The sequence below is a fragment of the Schistocerca americana genome, chromosome 10 (assembly GCF_021461395.2).
Source record: "Schistocerca americana isolate TAMUIC-IGC-003095 chromosome 10, iqSchAmer2.1, whole genome shotgun sequence".
Lineage (NCBI taxonomy): Eukaryota > Metazoa > Arthropoda > Insecta > Orthoptera > Acrididae > Schistocerca > Schistocerca americana.
In genome coordinates, this window is record NC_060128.1 from 172,814,991 (window position 1) to 172,835,984 (window position 20,994).

General features: G+C 43.1%; 1 pseudogene; it reads right to left on the bottom strand.

The window, feature by feature from the left end:
- Positions 1-20,516: 20,516 nt before the first annotated feature.
- On the bottom strand, positions 20,517-20,634 carry LOC124552875 (annotated as a pseudogene).
- Between the last annotated feature and the right edge of the window lie 360 nt (positions 20,635-20,994).

The following is a 20,994-nucleotide window of genomic DNA, read 5'->3' on the forward strand; positions in this document are numbered from 1 at the left end:
CATCCGCTGTTGAGGCAAGACCAGTACTACTGAGAGACTCCGATAAGGGAAATTTAAGGCCTTAAACCTGAGAGGGCAAACGACTTTTATGAAGAAAATCCAGGACAGACATAACCATGTGGGGTGCGTCTGGTAACACTGGAGACACGGAAGGTAGGTGGGCTTATTTAGTGCAAAGGGCCAAAAGCTGATGGCATTGTAGCAAGATATGGATCACTGTGAGGGGAGCTCACAACAACAAAGGGGAGGCAGCTCATTGTGTAGTAAAAAACTATGGGTCAATCTAGTATGGCCGATACTGAGACGGCAGACGATAGTAGATTCCCACTGGGAGAGGCAGAGGGAAGAATGTCACATGGTGGGAATCTCCTTGATGGTGCGACGTTTATTTGACAATGATGTAGCCTCACGAGAGTAGGCTCATGACAGAGCAAACAAGCATTTGACGTTTTAGCCACAAATCCGACCCTGGAGGTGTCATGGGAAATGGGGTTTTGTGGCCACGTCCTGAGCCATACAATCAGCAAGTTAATTAGCCAGGATACTTATGTGGCCAGGAACACTGAGACCAGCGAGAAGGTCGTGGATGGTAGAGACCAAAGGTGGTGGGGAAAATGCCGTGTGATAGCCTGAAGGCCACTGATTGAGCCCATACATGATGAAACTCAGACGGGAAGAGTACTTTAATAAAGCTAAGGCTCCAAAAGGGAAATGCAAAGGCTCAATCTAGATATAGTAGGGGTCAGTGAAGTGAAGTGGAAGGAAGACAAGGATTTCTGGTCAGATGAGTATCGGGTAATATCAACGGCAGGAGAAAATGGTATAACAGGTGTAGGATTCGTTATGAGTAGGAAGGTAGGGCAGAGGGCGTGTTACTGCGAACAGTTCAGTGACCGGGTTGTTCTAATCAGAATCGACAGCAGACCAACACCGACAACGATAGTTCAGGTATACATGCCGACGTCGCAGGCTGAAGATGAACAGATAGAGAAAGTGTATGAGGATATTGAAAGGGTAATGCAGTACGTAAAGGGGGACGAAAATCTAATAGTCATGGGCGACTGGAATGCAGTTGTAGGGGAAGGAGTAGAAGAAAAGGTTACAGGAGAATATGGGCTTGGGGCAAGGAATGAAAGAGGAGAAAGACTAATTGAGTTCTGTAACAAGTTTCAGCTAGTAATAGCGAATACCCTGTTCAAGAATCACAAGAGGAGGAGGTATACTTGGAAAAGGCCGGGAGATACGGGAAGATTTCAATTAGACTACATCATGGTCAGACAGAGATTCCGAAATCAGATACTGTATTGTAAGGCGTACCCAGGAGCAATATAGACTCAGACCACAATATAGTAGTGATGAAGAGTAGGCTGAAGTTCAAGACATTAGTCAGGAAGAATCAATACGCAAAGAAGTGGGATACGGAAGTACTAAGGAATGACGAGATACGTTTGAAGTTCTCTAACGCTATAGATACAGCAATAAGGAATAGCGCAGTAGGCAGTACACTTGAAGAGGCCATCACAGAAGTTGGGAAGGAAAACATAGGTACAAAGAAAGTAGCTGCGAAGAAACCATGGGTACCAGAAGTAATACTTCAGTTGACTGATGAAAGGAGGAAGTACAAACATGTTCCGGGAAAATCAGGAATACAGAAATACAAGTCACTGAGGAATGAAATAGATAGGAAGTGCAGGGAAGCTAAGACGAAATGGCTGCAGGAAAAATGTGAAGACATCGAAAAAGATATGATTGTCGGAAGGACAGAGCCAGCATACAGGGAAGTCAAAACAACCTTTGGTGACATTAAAAGCAACGGTGGTAACATTAAGAGTGCAACGGGAATGCCACTGTTAAACGCAGAGGAGAGAGCAGATAGGTGCAAAGAATACATTGAAAGCCTCTGTGAGGGTGAAGATTTGTCTGATGTGATAGAAGAAGAAACAGGAGTCGATTTAGAAGAGATAGGGGATCCAGTATTAGAATCGGAATTTAAAAGAGCTTTGGAGGACTTACTGTCAAATAAGGCAGAAGGGATAGATAACATTCCATCAGAATTTCTAAAATCATTAGGGGAAGTGGCAACCAAACGACTATTCACGTTGGTGTGTAGAATATATGAGTCTGGCGATATACCATCTGACTTTCGGAAAAGCATGATCCACACAATTCCGAAGACGGCAAGAGCTGACAAGTGCGAGAATTATCGCACAATCAGCTTAACAGCTCATGCGTCGAAGCTGCTTACAAGAATAATATACAGAAGAATGGAAAAGAAAATTGAGAATGCGCTAGGTGACGATCAGTTTGGCTTTAGGAAAAGTAAAGGGACGAGAGAGGCAATTCTGACGTAACGGCTAATACTGGAAGCAAGGCTAAAGAAAAATCAAGACACTTTCATAGGATTTGTTGACCTGGAAAAAGCGTTCGACAATATAAAATGGTGCAAGCTGTTCGAGATTCTGAAAAAAGTAGGGGTAAGCTATAGGGAGAGACGGGTCATATACAATACAAACAGTACAAACAAATTGTTCAGCGCTTCACCAACATCTGGTGAACAGTGTTGAAGTTGCTGTACAGTGTGCAGTGTCGTGTCACGGGCTGATAGGCCCCCACTTCTGTGGAGGTGAAGAAGGCTTCGCCGTCAGTGAGACGTTTCAACGTTACATCGACACAATGGACACATTTATGGCTCTGTGGCTCCACGATCTTCCAGATCTTGTGGCCTTAACAGGCTGGAGCTTCCCTCCCCGGGTGTTGGTGGCTGCGATGGGATGTCTGTTTGGGATCACATAACTTGAAGGAATGTTGCTACCACCTGGCCAGCCTGTCTCCAGACCACTCAATCTGTTGTTACTTGCCGGCCGGTTCTAGGGGCTTCAGTCTGGAACCGCGCCACCGCTACGGTCGCAGGTTCGAATCCTGCCTCGGGCATGGATGGGTGTGATGTCCTTAGGTTAGTTAGGTTTAAGTAGTTCTAAGTTCTAGGGGACTGATGACCTCAGATGTTAAGTCCCATAGTGCTCGGAGCCATTTGAACCATTTTTGTTGTTGTTGTTGCTTCTGTGGGAACATGTCTGAAGGGCGATGTACAGCAGGTGACACCTGCAAACCTCATCCAACTCAGGACTCGGACTGAAGGAAACACTGATGACCTCAGATGTTAAGTCCCATAGTGCTCAGAGCCATTTGAACCATTTTTGTTGTTGTTGTTGCTTCTGTGGGAACATGTCTGAAGGGCGATGTACAGCAGGTGACACCTGCAAACCTCATCCAACTCAGGACTCGGACTGAAGGAAACACCACCAACACCCTGGAGAAGATAGTGCGCCGCTCTGTGCGAAGTATTAAGACTACACTTACTGAATCTGTGCAGTGCAATGGACAACAGTTAAATACGATAATTTTTAAAAAGTGATGCATAATGGTATTTCCAATCTTGTAGGACACAAATGGTCTCTCCTCTCCCTAGCGATTTCAGTTATTTTTTCTGTTGCATGGTCACTTATTTCGATATGTCATTTTGTCGTTCGTGCGACGATTTGGAGGTACTATTGACCTCGAAAAAGCCTTTGATAAGGTTGAATGGAAAAAACTATTCCAGATATTGAGGGAAACTGGAGCTAAGTACAAGGACAGGAGAACGATATGGAACATATACAAAGAAGAGGTGGCAATAGTGAGATGTGGGGAACATCAACAACAAGCAAAAATTAAACAGGGTGTGAGACAGGGATGTGCACTCTCCCCTGTCCTCTTTAATATGTACATACAGAAAGCAATGGACGAGGTCAGAGAAAAGTTAGGACAAGCTAATGGAATCAGGATCCAGGGAAAAATAGTTGATATGCTGCGTTTTGGGGATGACATTGCTGTCCTAGCGGAAAATGAGGAAGAATTACAAGTAGTGTTGGAGGAAATGGAAAACACTCTTGCTACACGGTACTCTTGCTACACGGTACAACATGGAAATTAATAAGTCAAAAACAAAACTCTTAGTTGCAAGCAAACAAAATAATCAAGCAATTACGAATATAAGGCTGAATGGAGAGAAGCTGAAAGAAATACAAGACTTTGTCTACTTGGGAAGCAGAATAACATCAGATGGTCGTAGTGGGAAAGATGTAATAAGTAGAATAAATCAGGCAAAGATTGCATTCTATAAAAGGAAAGGACTCTCACATCAAATATGATAAGTCTGTCGTTAAGGAAGCGGTTAATAAAGACCTTTGTTGGGATTGTGCTTCTCTACGGCAGCGAAACCTGGACGCTTGGAGAGGACGAAAGAAGAAGGATTGAAGGATTCGAAATGTGGTGTCTGCGAAGGATGTTAAAAATTCCATGGACGGCCAGGATGACAAATGAAGAAGTCCTGCAGAGAGCGGAGGAAGTTCCAGTTCTTTGGAAGACGGTCAAGAAGAGGAGAGACATATGGATGGGACACATTCTGAGACATGAAAGTCTTCTCCACACTATAACGGAAGGCCTTGTGGAGGGCAAAAGGGCAAGAGGCAGACCTAGAAGGAAGTACATAAGCCAGATAATGCAGGACCTAGGATGCGGAAGTTTCACGGAATTGAAGAGGCTGGCCGACAATCGCACTGAATGGAGAGCTGCTGCAAATCAATCTTAGGATTGGCAACTTAAGAAGAGAGAAGAAGAGATTGTGCGATCTTCCTCTGTGAAACACTTTTGTAAAAAGACGTTTAGTATTTCGGTTTTTCTGTGTCGTCGTCCGTCACACTGCCATCAAGGTCACAGAGAGTCCAGTCTGATGGCTGCGAACTTATTACCGATTCAACATGAGATCAAAACTTATGAGGATTCCCTGTCAAGTAGGTAGACAGAATTTTACTTCGAATTGTTGGACGCTTCAGTATGGCCCTCCTTACGCTAGTTTTGACGTCGTTTAGTTTTTGTTTGGATGTAAGGCTTTGACTATAATTAAATTTGTATCGAAGCTCTCTTCCATTTCGTAGCAGGGATCTAACAGATTTTAGTGACATTTGTTGCTAGACATGAGTAATGCACTTCATAGCGACAGCTTCACTACAGTGATCCATCGCAACTCACATGTCGTGATTAACACTAGATGTATTGCATCATTTTCTGTACATCACATATCAGACTGATTGTGCTGTTTCCACATAAGGTAGTATGTCAAATTAAAGAATTTGCTCAAAAGATTATGTTACAGTGCCAGACACAAACTTTGTTCTTAGAGCGGAAGTGCGTGACATGCAGATTATTTTCAGTGTTTTGTACTGGAAGAGAAAACTGGAAGTGATATTGCAGAGACATGCCGTAACCACCGTCTGGTGGATTCTTTCCAGAATGAAACCTTCTCTCTGCAACGTAGCGTGCTCTGTTTTGGAACTTCCTAGCAGGTATTCTACGTGACGTCGTTCCTCTAAGTTTGGACATCTTGCAGTTCTGGCAACCTCCACCAGACTCGAAGCCAGAACATCGCCTTTCGAGGGTAATATTCATAGCGACTGAGTGTTGCACACAAGACTCACGACCCGTCCTCACTGCTCTACTTCCAGGATTGCTGGCCCACAAAATACGCAGGAGAACTTCAGTGAAGTTACTGAGCTGGACGAAAAGGAACTGGCGGGAGGAAACCTTACAGGAGAGGTTCTGAGTCGCACTTGGATAGCTCAGATGGTGAGAGCACTTGCCCGTGAAGGGCAAAGGTCCCGGGTTCGAGTCCCAGTGCTCCATACAATTTTTATCTGCCAGTAAGTTCCATATCAGCGCTCACTGAGCTACAGACTGACAGAATCATTGCGGCACACTATTTGTTTCATAACTACTTACCGTAAATTTCATTCTCCGAAATACTAAACAGTATTCTTGCTTTAAACGTTTTCATGTACACTAATCTACTCTTTACAGGTTTCCTATCTAAACGCTTCCAGGAGGAACAAAAATATTGTTTGCAGTATTTTATGTAACCAGTGAGCGAATTTGAAAATTTAAAATGCTATTATGGTCTACTCATTTGCAGATGTAATCTTACGTTAACTGGTTGGGTCGATTTAGGTGAAGAGACCAAACAGCGAGGTCATTGGTCCCATCGGATTAGTGAAGGATGGGGAAGCAAGTCGGCCGTGCTCTTTCAAAGGAACCATCCCGGCATTTGCCTGAAGCGATTTAGGGAAATCACGGAAAACATAAATCAGGATGGCCGGACGTGGATTTGAACCGTCGTCCTCCCGAATGCGAGTCCAATGTGCTGGTCACTGCACCACCTCGCTCGAGAATCTTCCAGAAAAGAACGGTACTCGGAAAGAACTGGCTACGGCCTATTGTAAGGGCCGAACCACAGCATTATCCTGTATTGGGTAACTACAGAGGTTGGTGGCGGTTGGATTAAAATAACCTCTCCTCCCAAAGTCAGGGCTTGCTAGCTCAACGGCCCAGCATGCAGAGCTATCCCGGGTAGGTGGAAAGATTGGATAAACAAGTTGTTGTACATTGTTTTAAAATAAAGTCAAATACATCAAAACAAAAGGCTGAAATCAGACATTGCATATTATTCCTTTAATTGTGCATGTTTGATCATTTGATAGCGCATGAACGCTTCCACATATTAAGATTTACTTGTGCATGGAATTGTTGGCTTCAATCATTACAGTACTTTCTTTCTTTCGCTTACGCCATAGTTCCGCAGCGATCGCAGGGTCGGCGTGGTTACAACGGATTTGGCAATGGTAGTGTCAGGGTTGGCTGGATGCCCTTCCTACCGCGACCCCGTACCCCCCCAGGACGGAATCAGTGTGCTCAACTGTCTGCGCGTAGTGTAAATCGTGAAATAGTGGGGACGTGTGTCAAATGTCTGCGACGCGTGTAACCGAGGCGGAACGTGGGGACCAGCCCGGTATTCACCTAGCGGGATGTGGAAAACCGCCTAAAAACCACATCCAGGCTGGCCGGCACACCGGGCATCGTCGTTAACCCGTCGGGAGGATTCGATCAGGGGCCAGTCCAGGAAGCAGCGGGTTAGCGCTCTCAGCTACCGTGGTGGGTCTCAGTCATTACAGTACTGCAAGAGCGTAAATAGATTTTGGACGAAATGGGGAGGGGGAGAGGCATGGCGCAGTCGGCTCGGACGAATTCTATCAGGCCGATGAAAATAGTCTTGTAGAAATGAACGAACTATGGAATGTGCTGTAATCCTGTATTCCATCCACAAACCCCATCCCATCATTCCGTGTAATTTTCATAATTGAGTAACCCTTCAGGTCACCAGATTTGGCGATATTTGGTCTTTTTCCCTTTTAACGACAGCATAGTCAGAAAATTTTTTAACGAAACTCATCGTCGCAGCTTGGGCGATATTTTTGTCGATCATCGCGACTTCTGAGCGGCACAGACAGATTCAAGTGATGTCTTCTGCGCTGCTTTTAAATTAATGTTATTTGTAATGATATTATGAAATAGTGCAATGTTAAAGTTCTACCAGTCTCCAAATAACGAACTAAGTGCTGATTTACACAGGTAATTAAGGTACTATAATACTGCGTACGCATTTTTAACTTACCACGACGCTTGTGGATGAATCAAATCGATTTTCCTCTTCTTTCTTGTTACAAACTTATCCATAATTAGAAATTATCACAACAGCCGAAAAATAATAGAAGTTAGCAATTACTTTAAATTCAGCTGCAAGTAAGAAGTAAACTCATTGACAAAACAACAATTGAGCTTAAACAAAACCAACAAACGGTCTTAGCTAAAATAGGGATGGGCGATAGACGAAAACTATTGATGTATAGATAGTTTAAATAGATCATTGGCCTTGTTGATTAACGATAGTGGATATCCCTTTTTCGTCGTATAATTCAAAATCGAAATGTATTTCAAATTTGCTACGGGGCAACTAGGTCGTGTGCAATATCATTTAGGCGATAAAGGGGGGGGGGGGGGTGATCCAGACCCCTCTGGACCCCCCCCCCCCCCCTTGTCGCCTTTGGCTACGGCCTTGTGTTAGCCTGGAAACAAAGTAATCCTCGGCGGACGGAAAAAGGCAGACACAAAAAGCAGACTAGCACAGGCAAAAAGAACATTCCTGATCATGAGAGTGGTATCAAACATAGGTCTTAATTTGAGCAAGACATTTCTAGTAATGTACTTTTTGAGCACGGCATCGTATCGTAATGAACAATGAACATGAACAAAGGGAAATCCAAAACAGAAGACAATCGAAGCATTTATGTCGCTACAGAAGAGTGTCAAAAACAGGTCGATTGATATTGTAAGGAATGACGAGGTTCTTCGATTAAATCGAATACAATATTTATCTTTTGATGTCCCATCCCTAATGAATAATGTCTACATTCGGACTTTAAATATACCTTGTCATAACAGGCACTCGTACATTGATAACACAAAGTAAAAACCGTATTTCTGGCTGCAGAGAATGTCATGTGACACAGCAAGCAATCACTTGCCAACCGTAATTTCAGCACGAATAGTGCAATTATGTTCTTCGGTTTCGTGGACGAAAGGCCAATGTTTGATACACATACTCAAGCCGCCTTGTATTTTAACAACCACTACTGGAGCGATGTGTTACGGTAATTATACACTCTATAATCGTTTTTTTTTGTGATATGTTACAATACAGCATCACCGGTCTAATGCGGTCTAGCTGTGTTGGTGAGGCAGTATATTTCCACAGGGCAGTGACTGGCGTCACTGCAATTCGCTTTGGAGGTGTGGCGGTGGGACTTGTGGTCCCGTTCCACCCTCTGACGGTGACAGTACTACATGAGTCAGACAGCAAAATCTAGCCTAACATAGGCGGGTATGACTGGGGGGTATTGGGCGTGGAGTGGGAGCTGGTACAGCCAAGGGTTGCGTCCGTGGTGGGCGTGCCAGGCCTATCGTTAGCCATGGTCGGAATCCGTTTCCTCTGTGATGGTTGGGGGAACCTGATGCCGATGCCAGCGGCGTGGAAGCGTGGTCCCAACGTGGCGTAACTCATGGACAGTGCCCCGCAAGGCATCCACGTTCACGTAGAGCCACACGTGACACATTTATATAAAGACGCAGTGCCTGAACTTAGCTGCGAGAGAGTCGGTTTGCGCAAACGGCTATGATGTCTGTTCCTGTCCAGAGAAAATGATAACGGAACGTCTCGTGTTAGTTTCACTAAAAATTTATTAAATACAGTGATATCCCGCTTTTACACTCTTCACGGGACATTACAGTGATGGTGCACAAGACGAAAAATGGAAAATGTGCAGCATAACATCATAAGCTGGGAAAGTTACATATAGGATTCCCTTTCACTTTTGCCCTTTATGTATGACACATGTACAGAATAGGCGTCAAAATTCTCGTCTTCTTTTGTGTGAATTTTGTAATATGTTTAGCTGCTGATGTAAACGGGATTGGTAACTGTCTGGAAAATGGAAACGTGTGACTAACGCCATACGTCATAATCGATGTTTATGGAAAGCCCGTAACGTCACCCGTTAGTTAAAAAAAGAAACACTGCACGAGTTACGTATTTTTTCGTGGTTAGCATGGCGTTTTCCGAGAATGTATTCTCATAGTCAAGCCCAGATATTTACGTCACTATATTGTGTTTTGTGCTGCGTCGCTTGCACTGTAGCTGCTTTTTTCTAGTTAATAAAGTACTTTGTATCCTCCGTTAGGTCCTCTGCAGAGAACCACACATATAAACAATACCCCTATTACTGTTTATTTGTGAAACATCACAAGAAATGCTTATGTAGACATTTGCACGTGACAATAAGAATAAATTCTCAAAACAACAATCTTGTAGTAGTGAACGAACTATGGAATATGCTGCAATCCTGTATTTCTTCTACAAACACTCCCCGTCATTCCGTATCATTTTCATAATGGACTACCTCCCCATGTCACCAAGTTTGGCGATATTTTATCTTTTGCTCTTTTAACGACACTGTATTGAGAAAAAAAATTAACTAAACTCATTTTCACCGTTTGTGCAATATTTTTGTCGATCATCGTGACTTTTGAGAGTCACAGACATATCCAAGTGAGTTTTTATGCGCTGATTTTAAACTAATCTTATTTGTAATGATATTTGCCGCATTATGAAATATTGCAATGTTAAAGTTCTGCCAGTCTCCAAATAATGAACCAAGTGCTGATTTACATACGTAATTATGGTACTGTAGTAGTGGGTCGCATTTTTAAGCTACCACTTGTGAATGAATCAAATCGATTTTCCTCTTCTTTCTTGTTACAAACTCATCCATAATTAGAAAATATTACAACAGCCGAAAAATAATAAACGTAAGCAATTCGAAATGGTGCAAATGGCTCTAAGCACTACGGAACTTAACATGCCAGGTCATCAGTACCCTAGACTTAGATTTAATTAAACCTAACTAACCAAAGGACATCACACACGTCCATGCCGGAGTCAGGATTCGAACCTTCGGCAGTAGCAGCAGCGCAGTCCTCGACTAAAGAACCTTGAACCACTCGGCCACAGCGGCCGGCGTAAGCAATTACATTAAATTGAGCTGCAAGTAAGAACCGAACTGATTGACACGACAACAATTGAGCTTAAACACGACCAAAAAATGGTCTTAGCTAAAATGGGGATGGGCGATATATGTATAGATAGTTTAAGTCGATCATTGGCCTTGTTGATTATTGATAGTGCGTATCCCTTGTTTCGTCGTATAATTCAAAATCGAAATGTATTTCAAATTCGCTACAGGGCAACTAGGTCGTGTGCAATTTCATTTAGGCGATAAAGGGGGGGGGGGGTGTGATGCAGACCCCTCTGGAGCTCACTGCCCCTTGTCGCCTTTGGCTACTTACTTGTGCTATCCTGGAAGCAAAGTATCCCATAGCGGACGGAAAAAAGCAGAGAAAAAAAGCAGACTAGCACAGGCAAAGAGAACATTCCTGTCCATGAGAGTGGTATCAAACATAGGTCTTAATATGAGCAAGAAATATCTAGTAATGTACTTTTTGAGCACGGCATCTTATCATAATGAACAATGAACACGATTAATGGGAAACCCAAAGCAGAAGACAATCGAAGCATTTGTGCTGCTACAGAAGAGTGTCAAATATCAGGTCCATTGATATTGTAAGGAATGAGGATGTTCTCCAGAGAATCAACGAGGGAAGGAACTTATGGGAAACACTGACAAGATGTAGGGGCAGGATGATAGGATGTGCAAGGCAACAGAGAATAATCTTCTTGGCAGTATAGGGAACTGTAGAGGAAGACAGAGACTGGAATACATGCAGCAACAGAAATTGAAGACACAAGTTGCAATGTCTGCTATGAGATGAAGAGGTTGGCACAGGTGCGGAATTCGTTTCGGCCAGTATCAAATCAGTCAGAAGACGTAATAAATAGTCGGCTGTAAGAATTTATTTTAGGATTGCGATATCTGACAACAATACATGGAAATATTGATTAATCGGAATGAATTATTGGGTATTTTTAATCAATATTTGTCCAGCCGGTATCTCAGTAATATTACATTTTGTGGCGATATAATTGATATTATTATTTATCATCATCATTCTCGTAACAGAGTAAACTCTACTCAACCTTTTTTAATACTCATGTGCTTACTATATTGATTGTCTCAGGAGAGGTGCTTAGTATTGAGGGATATGGCAGGAACGATCTTTCGAAGCAGAAAAGGATAGTGAACATGAAATGTGAAAGAAGAGATGTGTTTGGCAGCAGTGAAGACGACATGTACTCCTAGGTCTCTTAAGGGGTGGAGTTTTTTGGTTGAAAGGATCGTTCCCGTCATATTCCTGAATATTCACCATTTTCTCTGGTAGTCCGTTTATAACAACGCTAGTTACAGTTTCTTACTTTAAAGTTCTTGGACAAATGTTGGCTTTTGTCAATTGCGTATTTTGATAACCTCATGAAATATAATTTTCGTAACCTGTTTTGTTTCTGTACTTTTTGTGTGTTTATATTAATGACTGCAGTATAAATAAATAAGATATAGCCTCTCAAAAGTGGGAACATTTTAAATTAGACTGTAACAAAAGTGTGAAATGCAGTTATTGTGGGTTCACCGAACCTCTGGTAGCACTACAAACTTGAAACATCATTAATGTTCTACCATATATAGAAAGCATATCTCTCAGTTGCGCTTCCGGTCCAGTCGTTGCTTCGACTTATTGAGCAGTTTCTTCAGCTGTATATAAGAAGTCATCGCCGGTGCTTTGAAAGATGTTGCTTCATTTGTGGAAGGAGGAGAACGACCATAAATAATAAATGAAGCGATTTCTCTGTTTACATGGAAATTTATCTGTAATTAAATGTGGTTTTCCTCATTTTTTTTATTTATCCGTTAAACCTATTTTTCAACTTCGTAAATAAGACACGCAACCTTATAATATAGTCTGAACAACAAAATTCAATTTTTGATGCAGATATATCGAAATTCGATTGTTCATTCGGTTAATTGGTGTTATTGCCAATTAGGAAGATGTTATTCGATTGCATCGAATATCGATATTAATCTTTTGATGTCACATTCCTAATAACGTATACATTCGGACATGAGATAACTCTCTCATAACAGGCACTCTTACATTGATATCACAAAGTGAAAACCGTACTTCTGGCTGCAGACACTGCCATGTTACAACTGCAAGCGATCACTTGCCAGTCGTACTTTCAGCACGAATAACGAAATTACGTCCTTCGATTTCGTCGACGAAAGGTGGATACATAACACACACACACGATAATCGCCTTGCATAATAGAACAACCACTACTGAAGCGATGTGTTATGGTAATTACACACGCTGTAATCGTTTTTTTGTTTTTTGTTTTTTTTTGTGATATGTTACAATACAGCATCACCGGCCTATTGCGGTATTGCGGTCTAACTGTGTTGATGAGGCAGTAAATTTCCACAGGGCAGTGACTGCGTCACTGCAATTCACTTTGGAGGTGTGGCGGTGGGACTTGTAGTCCCGTACCACCCTCTGACGGTGACAGTACTACATGAGTCAGGCAGAAAAATTTAGCCTAACATGGGCAGGTACGATTGGAAAGTATTGGACGTAGAATGGGGGCTAGTCCCGCCAAAGGATGCGTCCGTGGTGGGCGTGCCAGACCTATCGTTAGCCATGGTCGGAGTCCGTTTCCTTCCAAGTGCTCCGCGTCACCGAACACATCGCTGCAAACATGAACCTGCAGAGATCTACCGCAGCCGTGTTCCTTGACTGGGAAAAAGCCTTTGACAAGGTGTGGCATGACAACTTAATCTGGAAGATACTACATCAAACATCTATCCCAGACGTCTACGCCAAGCTACTTTACAGTTACTTAAACGAGAGGCATTTCGTGGTCGAGGTGGATGGCAAACGTTTGCTGTCGTCGCCAACTGAAAGCGGGCATCCCCCAAGGGTGTGTCCTGTCGCCAACTCTATTTAACATCTACGTCAACGACATTCCCTTGGAGGCAGGAGTCCACATCGCCCAATTCGCCGACGACACGGCGTTCTACACCAGTGAACATCGGCAGAACATATCCATCGGCAGACTACAACGACAGCTCAATAGCGTGGAAAACTGGTGTAGAGCAAACAAACTTCATCTAAACGCCGCTAAAACAACCGCCATCTATTTCACCCGAAAGCGACCAGTCCTGCAGAACCATCTGCGGCTCAACGCCCAGGAACTACCCTGGAGGGACGAGGTCAAGTACCTTGGCGTGACGCTGGACAGAAGACTGTTGTACCACCATCACATCAGAGAGAAGAAGACAAAAGCCCTGAACCTAGCCAAGGCGCTCTACCCTCTCTTTAAGAGCAAGAACTTGAAATCAGAAACAAAACGGACACTATATAAGACAACGGTGCTGCCCACAATGACATATGGATGCTCATCATGGGCAGTAGCTTGCCCAACAAGGAAATATGAACTGCAGGTAGTACAAAACAAGGTGCTCAGGTGGATCCTAGGAGCACCCTACTGGACTAGAATATCCCAACTACATGAACAGCTGGAGATGGACACACTTGATCAAACAATTAGGAAACTGACTACAAAAATTTTCCAAAAGATAGACAACATCAGAAATACCTGCAGACACCTGACAGACGTAGGCACCAAAAGACCAAAAACCTGGCACAAACGGTGTGTGCCACGATCTATCACAGAGGACCCCACAGATTAAATCAGGAAATTAACCCCAACACCCAGTCAGAAGCAAAATTCAACCACACAAACCACCTTAAACCAGACCAAGTACACTATATAAGACAACGGTGCTGCCCACAATGACATATGGATGCTCATCATGGGCAGTAGCTTGCCCAACAAGGAAATATGAACTGCAGGTAGTACAAAACAAGGTGCTCAGGAGGATCCTAGGAGCACCCTACTGGACTAGAATATCCCAACTACATGAACAGCTGGAGATGGACACACTTGATCAAACAATTAGGAAACTGACTACAAAAATTTTCCAAAAGATAGACAACATCAGAAATACCTGCAGACACCTGACAGACGTAGGCACCAAAAGACCAAAAACCTGGCACAAACGGTGTGTGCCACGATCTATCACAGAGGACCCCACAGATTAAATCAGGAAATTAACCCCAACACCCAGTCAGAAGCAAAATTCAACCACACAAACCACCTTAAACCAGACCAAGTAGATCGTATTGCGAGAGACACAATCTAGCGGCAAGCAGACGCCGAACTACCATGGACACGGCGGATTGGTGAACACACGGAAAATCCATCAATACACGGAAAATCGGCGAAGCCGATAAGCCTGATCAACAACATTATTACACTAAAAAAAAAAGGAAACCGGATGTCGATGCCAGCGTCGTGGTGGAAGTGTAGTCCCAGCGTGTCGTAGCCCATGTACAGTGTCCCCCGCTTTCTCGTGGAGAGTAACAATCCTCGTAAGTAGCGGGGCGAGCAGGCTCCACCTGAGCACTTAGTCGGTTTTTTTTTTTTTTTTTTTTTTTTTTTAAATGGACTTGTAGTCCGGGGTGATATGTTACAATACAGCATCACCGGTCTATTGCGGTCTAACTGTGTTGGTGAGGCAGTAAATTTCCACAGGGCAGTGACTCCGTCACTGCAATTCACTTTGAAGGTGTGGCGGTGGGACTTATTGTCCCGTACCACCCTCGGACGGTGATAGTGCTACATGAGTCAGGCAGTGGAATTTTGCCTAACATGGGCAGGTGAAGGTGAGGCGGTGGGACTTGAGTCCCGTACGCCGCCCAGACGCTTAACGATATCTGACTTTGTCGACACGGACACATTTATATAAAGACACAGTGCCTGAACGTAGCTGCGAGAGAGTTGGTTTGCGCAAACGGCAATGATGTCTGTTTCTGTCCAGAGAAAATGAAGAAGGAACGTCTCGTGTTAGTTTCACTAATAATTTATTAAATAGAACGAGATCCCGCTTTTAAAATCTTCACGGGACTTTACAAAAATGGTGTAGAATGTGGGAAATTGTAAAATGTGGAGCATAACATCTTAATTTATGGTCTAAACAACAAAATTCAGTTTTTGATGCAGATGTACCGAAATTCGATATTCTTCATTCGGTCAATTTTCGTTACTTCCAATTAGGAAGATGTTATTCGATCGCATCGAATATCGATATTTATCTTTTGATGTCACATCCCTAATGTATAAAGTGTACATTATGAGATAGATCTCGGAACATGAGGCATATCTCTCTCAAATCAGACACTCTTACATTGATATAACAAAGTAAAAACCGTATTTATGGCTGCAGAGACTGTCACATTATATAGCAATCACTTGCCAACCGTATTTCCAGCACGAATAGCGAAATTTTGTTCTTCGATTTGGTCATCGAATGGCGAATACTTAAAACACATATACAAGTCGCCTTATATTATGCAACAACCACTACTGGAACGATGTGTCACGGTAAATATCATACGCTATAATCGGCACGGCCACATTTATATATAGTCACAGTGCTTGAACTTGGCTGCGAAAGAGTTGGTTTGCGCAAACTGCAATGATGTCTGTTCCCGTCCAGAGAAAATGATGAAGGAACGTCTCGTGTTAGTTTCACTAAAATTTATTAAATACAGTGAAATTCCACTTTTACACTCTTCACGGGACATTATAATGACGGTGTAGAAGACGGGAAAATGTAAAATGTGGAGCATAACATATTAAGTTGGGAATGTTGCGTATAGGATTCCCTTTCATTTTTGCCCTCCATGTATGGCACATGTACAGGATAGGCATCAACTGTCTGGGAAATGGAGACCTGTGACTTAATTCCATACGTCGAAATCGATGTTTATGGAAAGCCTGTAACGTCACCCGTTAGTTAAACAAAAACTGCATGAGTTACGTATTTTTTCGTGGTTAGCATGGTGTGTTTCGAGAATGCATTCTCATTGTCAAGCGCAGATATTTACGTCAGGATCTTATGTGTTGTTCTGTTTCGCTTGCACTGTAGCTGTTTCTTCTAGGTTATAAAGTACTTTGTATCCTCCGTTAGGTCCTATGCAGAGAACCTCACATATGCAAAATATCAGTATTACTGTTTATTTGTGAAGCATCGAAAAAAATGCTTATGTAAACATTTGCACTTGACAATAAGAATAAATTCTCAAAACACATCTTGCTAAATATGAGAAACACGAAAGGGTGGTAGAACAACGCAGAGAGAGCAAAGGTGTCATTTAGCACTACAAGTTCCCAAACGCGAAGCTGTGCGTGCACAGTAAGGACAGTTAGGAGACAGTCGTTATGGTCATGATACCTTTATTCAAAAGAACCCAGTTAGTCCCACAGCCCAGTAGAACTTGGCAGCGGCAGAAGATGAAAGCATGAGTTGTTCCGTCTCTTTCCAGTTCGGATTTGGTGACTATAGCGCCCTGGTGTCAGGAAACTTAATCACATAACAGTTGTAAACCAGCTTGAAGGACAGTCTCATTTGCCCCAATTACTCATGTTTTTTCCCCACGAACATTTTTTCATAAAGCGTATATCGCGGAACATTACACTGAAGAGCGAAAGAAACTGGTACACCTGGCTAATATCGTACAGGGCCCCAGCGAGCACGCAGAACTTCCGCAACACGACGAGGCATGGAGTCGACTAATGTCTGAAGTACTGCTGGTGGGAACAGACACCACAAATCCTACAGGGCTGTTCATAAATCCGAAAGAGCACGAGTGGGTAGAGATCTTTTTTGAACAGCACGTTGCAAGGCATCCCAGATACGCTCAATAATGTTCATCTCTGGGGAGTTTGGTGGCCAACGGAAGTGTTTAAACTCATAAGAGTGTTCATGAAGCCACTTTGTAGCAATTGTGAACGTGTGGGGTGTCGCATTGTCGTGCTGCAATTGTCCAAGTCCGTTGGAATGTATAATGGACATGAATAGACGCAGGTGATCAGACAGGATGCGTACGTACGTGTCACCTGTCAGAGTCCTATCTAGAATTATCGGAGACCCCACATCACTCCAACTGCACCGACCTCACACCATTACAGAACCTCCACCAGCTTGAACAGTCCCCTGGCGACATGCAGGGAGAATAGATTCGTGTGGAAGTCTCCATACCCGTATACGTCCATCCGCTCGATAAAATTTGAAACGAGACTAATCCGACCAGGCAACATGTTTGCAGTCATCAACAGTGCAATGTCGGTGTTGACGGGTCCAGGCGAGGCGTAAAAGCTTTGTGTCGGGCAGTCATCAAGGGTACACACGACTGGTACTTCGGCTCCTAAAGCCCATATCGATGATGTTTTCGTTGAATGGTTCGCAGGCTGACACTTGTTGAGACCCAGCATTGAAATCTGCAGCAATTTGCGGAAGAGTGGCGTTCCTGTCGCGTTGAACGACTCTCTTCAGTCGTTGATCCCTTCTTGCAGGATCTTTTTCCGACCGCAGCGATGTCGGAGATTTGATATTTTACCGGTTTCCTGGTATTCACGGTACGCCCGTGAAATTGTCGTATGGGAAAATCCTCACTTCATCGCTGTGTCCCATCGCTCGTGCGCCAGCTATAACACTACGTACGAATTCACTTAAATCTTGATAACCTACAACTGCGCCAGACACTAGTGTATAGGCGTTACCGGCCGCAGCGCCTTATTCTGCCTGGTTACATATCTCTGTATTTGAATACGCATGTTTATACCAGTTTCTTTGGCGCTTCAGAGTATAAATACGTTATCATAGGTACATAGGTAATTTGACGGGGCCGTTAAAAAATGTCGTAAATGGCGGGGAAAAGTTAAAAGCGAGGTTATAAAAATGTCCCTAGCTCCTCACTCAGAAAAATGCCTACACGTTCAGCATTATGATCGTAAGATGGACGTTGGTGGCCGTAGATCGGAAAGAAATTCACGACAGCCTGGGGTGCGGCCCTGCCACTGCCTAATGCTGATGTTTATATGTCCAATATGTGGGGGAGACGGGTGGGGTGGTTGTGTAGGTATGATACGCAACCCGTCGGTTTTTGGATGTGATGTGTCATTACGTAGTATTCGAGGTACTGCATATTCGGCACCCACCAGCTGGATGTGTTACAGGGACATTATTTTCTGTAGCACGTACAGCTAGACGCTAGGGCAGTAATGGCCCATTATGGTCAGCATGCAGTTCCTCGAAATCTGGTTAATGTTAATGCACTTTGTACAAAAGTCAAAAAGCGTCTGGCTGCTCATCACACCTACACAAATAAGTTGGTACCTGCGCAGCGTTAGTAAGTAAAATTTATTTATTACATTATGCCTTTGTTAAACACTGTCCAATGATTAAGAAAGTAAAAGTCTCTCGAGTTCAACACCGATATGTGTTGTTATATAAATTATTTGTATATCTCTGTTACGTGTAAACAATGGCAATGTGTCAGATATATTTTACAACACAAATGCTGTTAAACATCAGAGGTGAAGTTGGGAATCTCGGGAATACAGTATTTTTGATTTTTAAAATTTTCATTTCTTTTTAAATCTTTCATTCCACCTGTGAAGGAGATGATGGGCTGTAGGAGAGTATAGCTCTTTTCAGCCAATAGTTGTAGTTTGATGCTTGAGGTGCATATTCGAGAGTAGGTCTGAGAAATATTTTGTATGTAAGAAGGAAACTGGTTGTTCCACTCCACGTATTCGGTATTTCATAAGACATACTAAATTTACTCGGCTCTCAGCTTCTTTAAGGTGTTCAGTCGCGTTTTCCTGGTAATTTAAGAGTTCATGTCGGTAGATTCCAAGATTATTTGACATTTGATTGTGGAGTAATATCTTGTGTCCGAAGTGAACGTTGAGTATGTGATGATCCTGTTGTGGCGATAAGTAAGATTTCTGCGTCTCATTCGGATAAGTCGACGTTAGGTCAGATAACGTCGGATTCTCCTAATATTGAACAAGGTTTTAGGCTTACAAGTAACAACAAACTTTTTTTCTTCTTAGAAGTGCTTCCACCTTCGGCGGCTGGACTTCCTTTACTTATAGTTTTTAACACAATTTTATTTCATTTCACTTTATTAGGACATTTGGGCTGTTGTCGCCCTTTAAGCCTAATATGTTGATTGCTACTGGGTTTTCATTAGTCTATTAATTCCTTGTGATGGCTCTGGCAACTCTCACTCTGTGCCATTGTCGAGGTTCGATTGTTCCAGCATATTCTAGGCGTCCGGTTGATTTTTCTTAATCGGTCCATTTTTTCCAACATTTTTCGAGTTTTTTCCTGTATTTGTTGTGTGACTATTGGCATACTGAGTTCAACATGTAAGTCGTTTATTCCAGTCCATCGAGGGCCCTTGAGCATTAGTCTGAAATATCGGTTTTGGACTCTTCGCAGCACCTGCTGGTTTGCGTTGCATGTTGTCTCCCAAGCTGAACAACTGTGTAATGTGGCTGGTAATATAGTTGTTTTATACAGTATCAACTTTGTTCAGATTTCCATGTTTGTGCTGGCGAAAAGTGGGAATAGTGTATGTACTAGTTCTCTCATTTTCTCTTTTTTATATACGACATATGTTTTAGAGGTCAGTTTATTGTCCAACAGTACTCCAAGATACTTGACCTGATTTGTGCAATTTATATGTGTTCAATTCATTAGTAATCAGTCGTGTAGTTCTGGCCTCTTCCTCATAAACATTATTGCTTGTGTTTTTTTGCGTTTAATTTGACATGGTTTTCACGTGCCCTTTCTTCTGTGGTTCTGTCTTTGCATTCTCGTTATTCCAGTGGTCGTTCTACTGCTACTTGCATGTAAGGCGGTGTCGTCTGCAAATTGAGCCAATACCACGTTGGGGAACAGAAAAGCACTCCGTCTTCAGATCATAAGTGGCCCACTAGGACCATTCGACCGCCATGTCATCCTCAGGTGATGATGCGGATAGGAGGGGAGTGTGGTCAGCACACTGCACTCCCGGTCGTTATGATGGTTTTCTTCGACTGTAGCCGCTACCATGCGGTCGAGTAGCTCCTCAATTGCTGTCACTAGGCTGAGTGCACACCTAAAATTGGCAACAGCGCATGGTGGCCCGGATGGTCACCCATCCAAGTGCCGGCCACGCCCGACAGCGCTTAACTTCGGTGATCTGACGGGAACCGGTGTACCCATTGAGGAAACGTCGTTGCCATGGGTAAAAGAGGTATGTCGTTAACATAAATTATGAAAGTGTCGGCGATAATACCGACCCTTGAGTGCTTCCTTGCCAATGGTTTTATGAGTGATTGTTGTTTGTCAATTTTTACAAAGAACTTCCTGTGTGAGAGAAAATGATCTATGATTTTTATGTAGGGATCTGGGATGCAATTTAGATTTTGTAGTTTTACGGTAATGTGATCTTTCCAGACTTTAGAGAAAGCTTTCTCTACATCTAGGAAAGCTGCTGCCGTGTAATAGCCCCTATTCATGTTATATGCGATGTTTTCGGATATCCGTAGGAGTTGCATCTCTGCCGATATTGTGGTCTGAAATGCAAACTGTCCTGGTCGA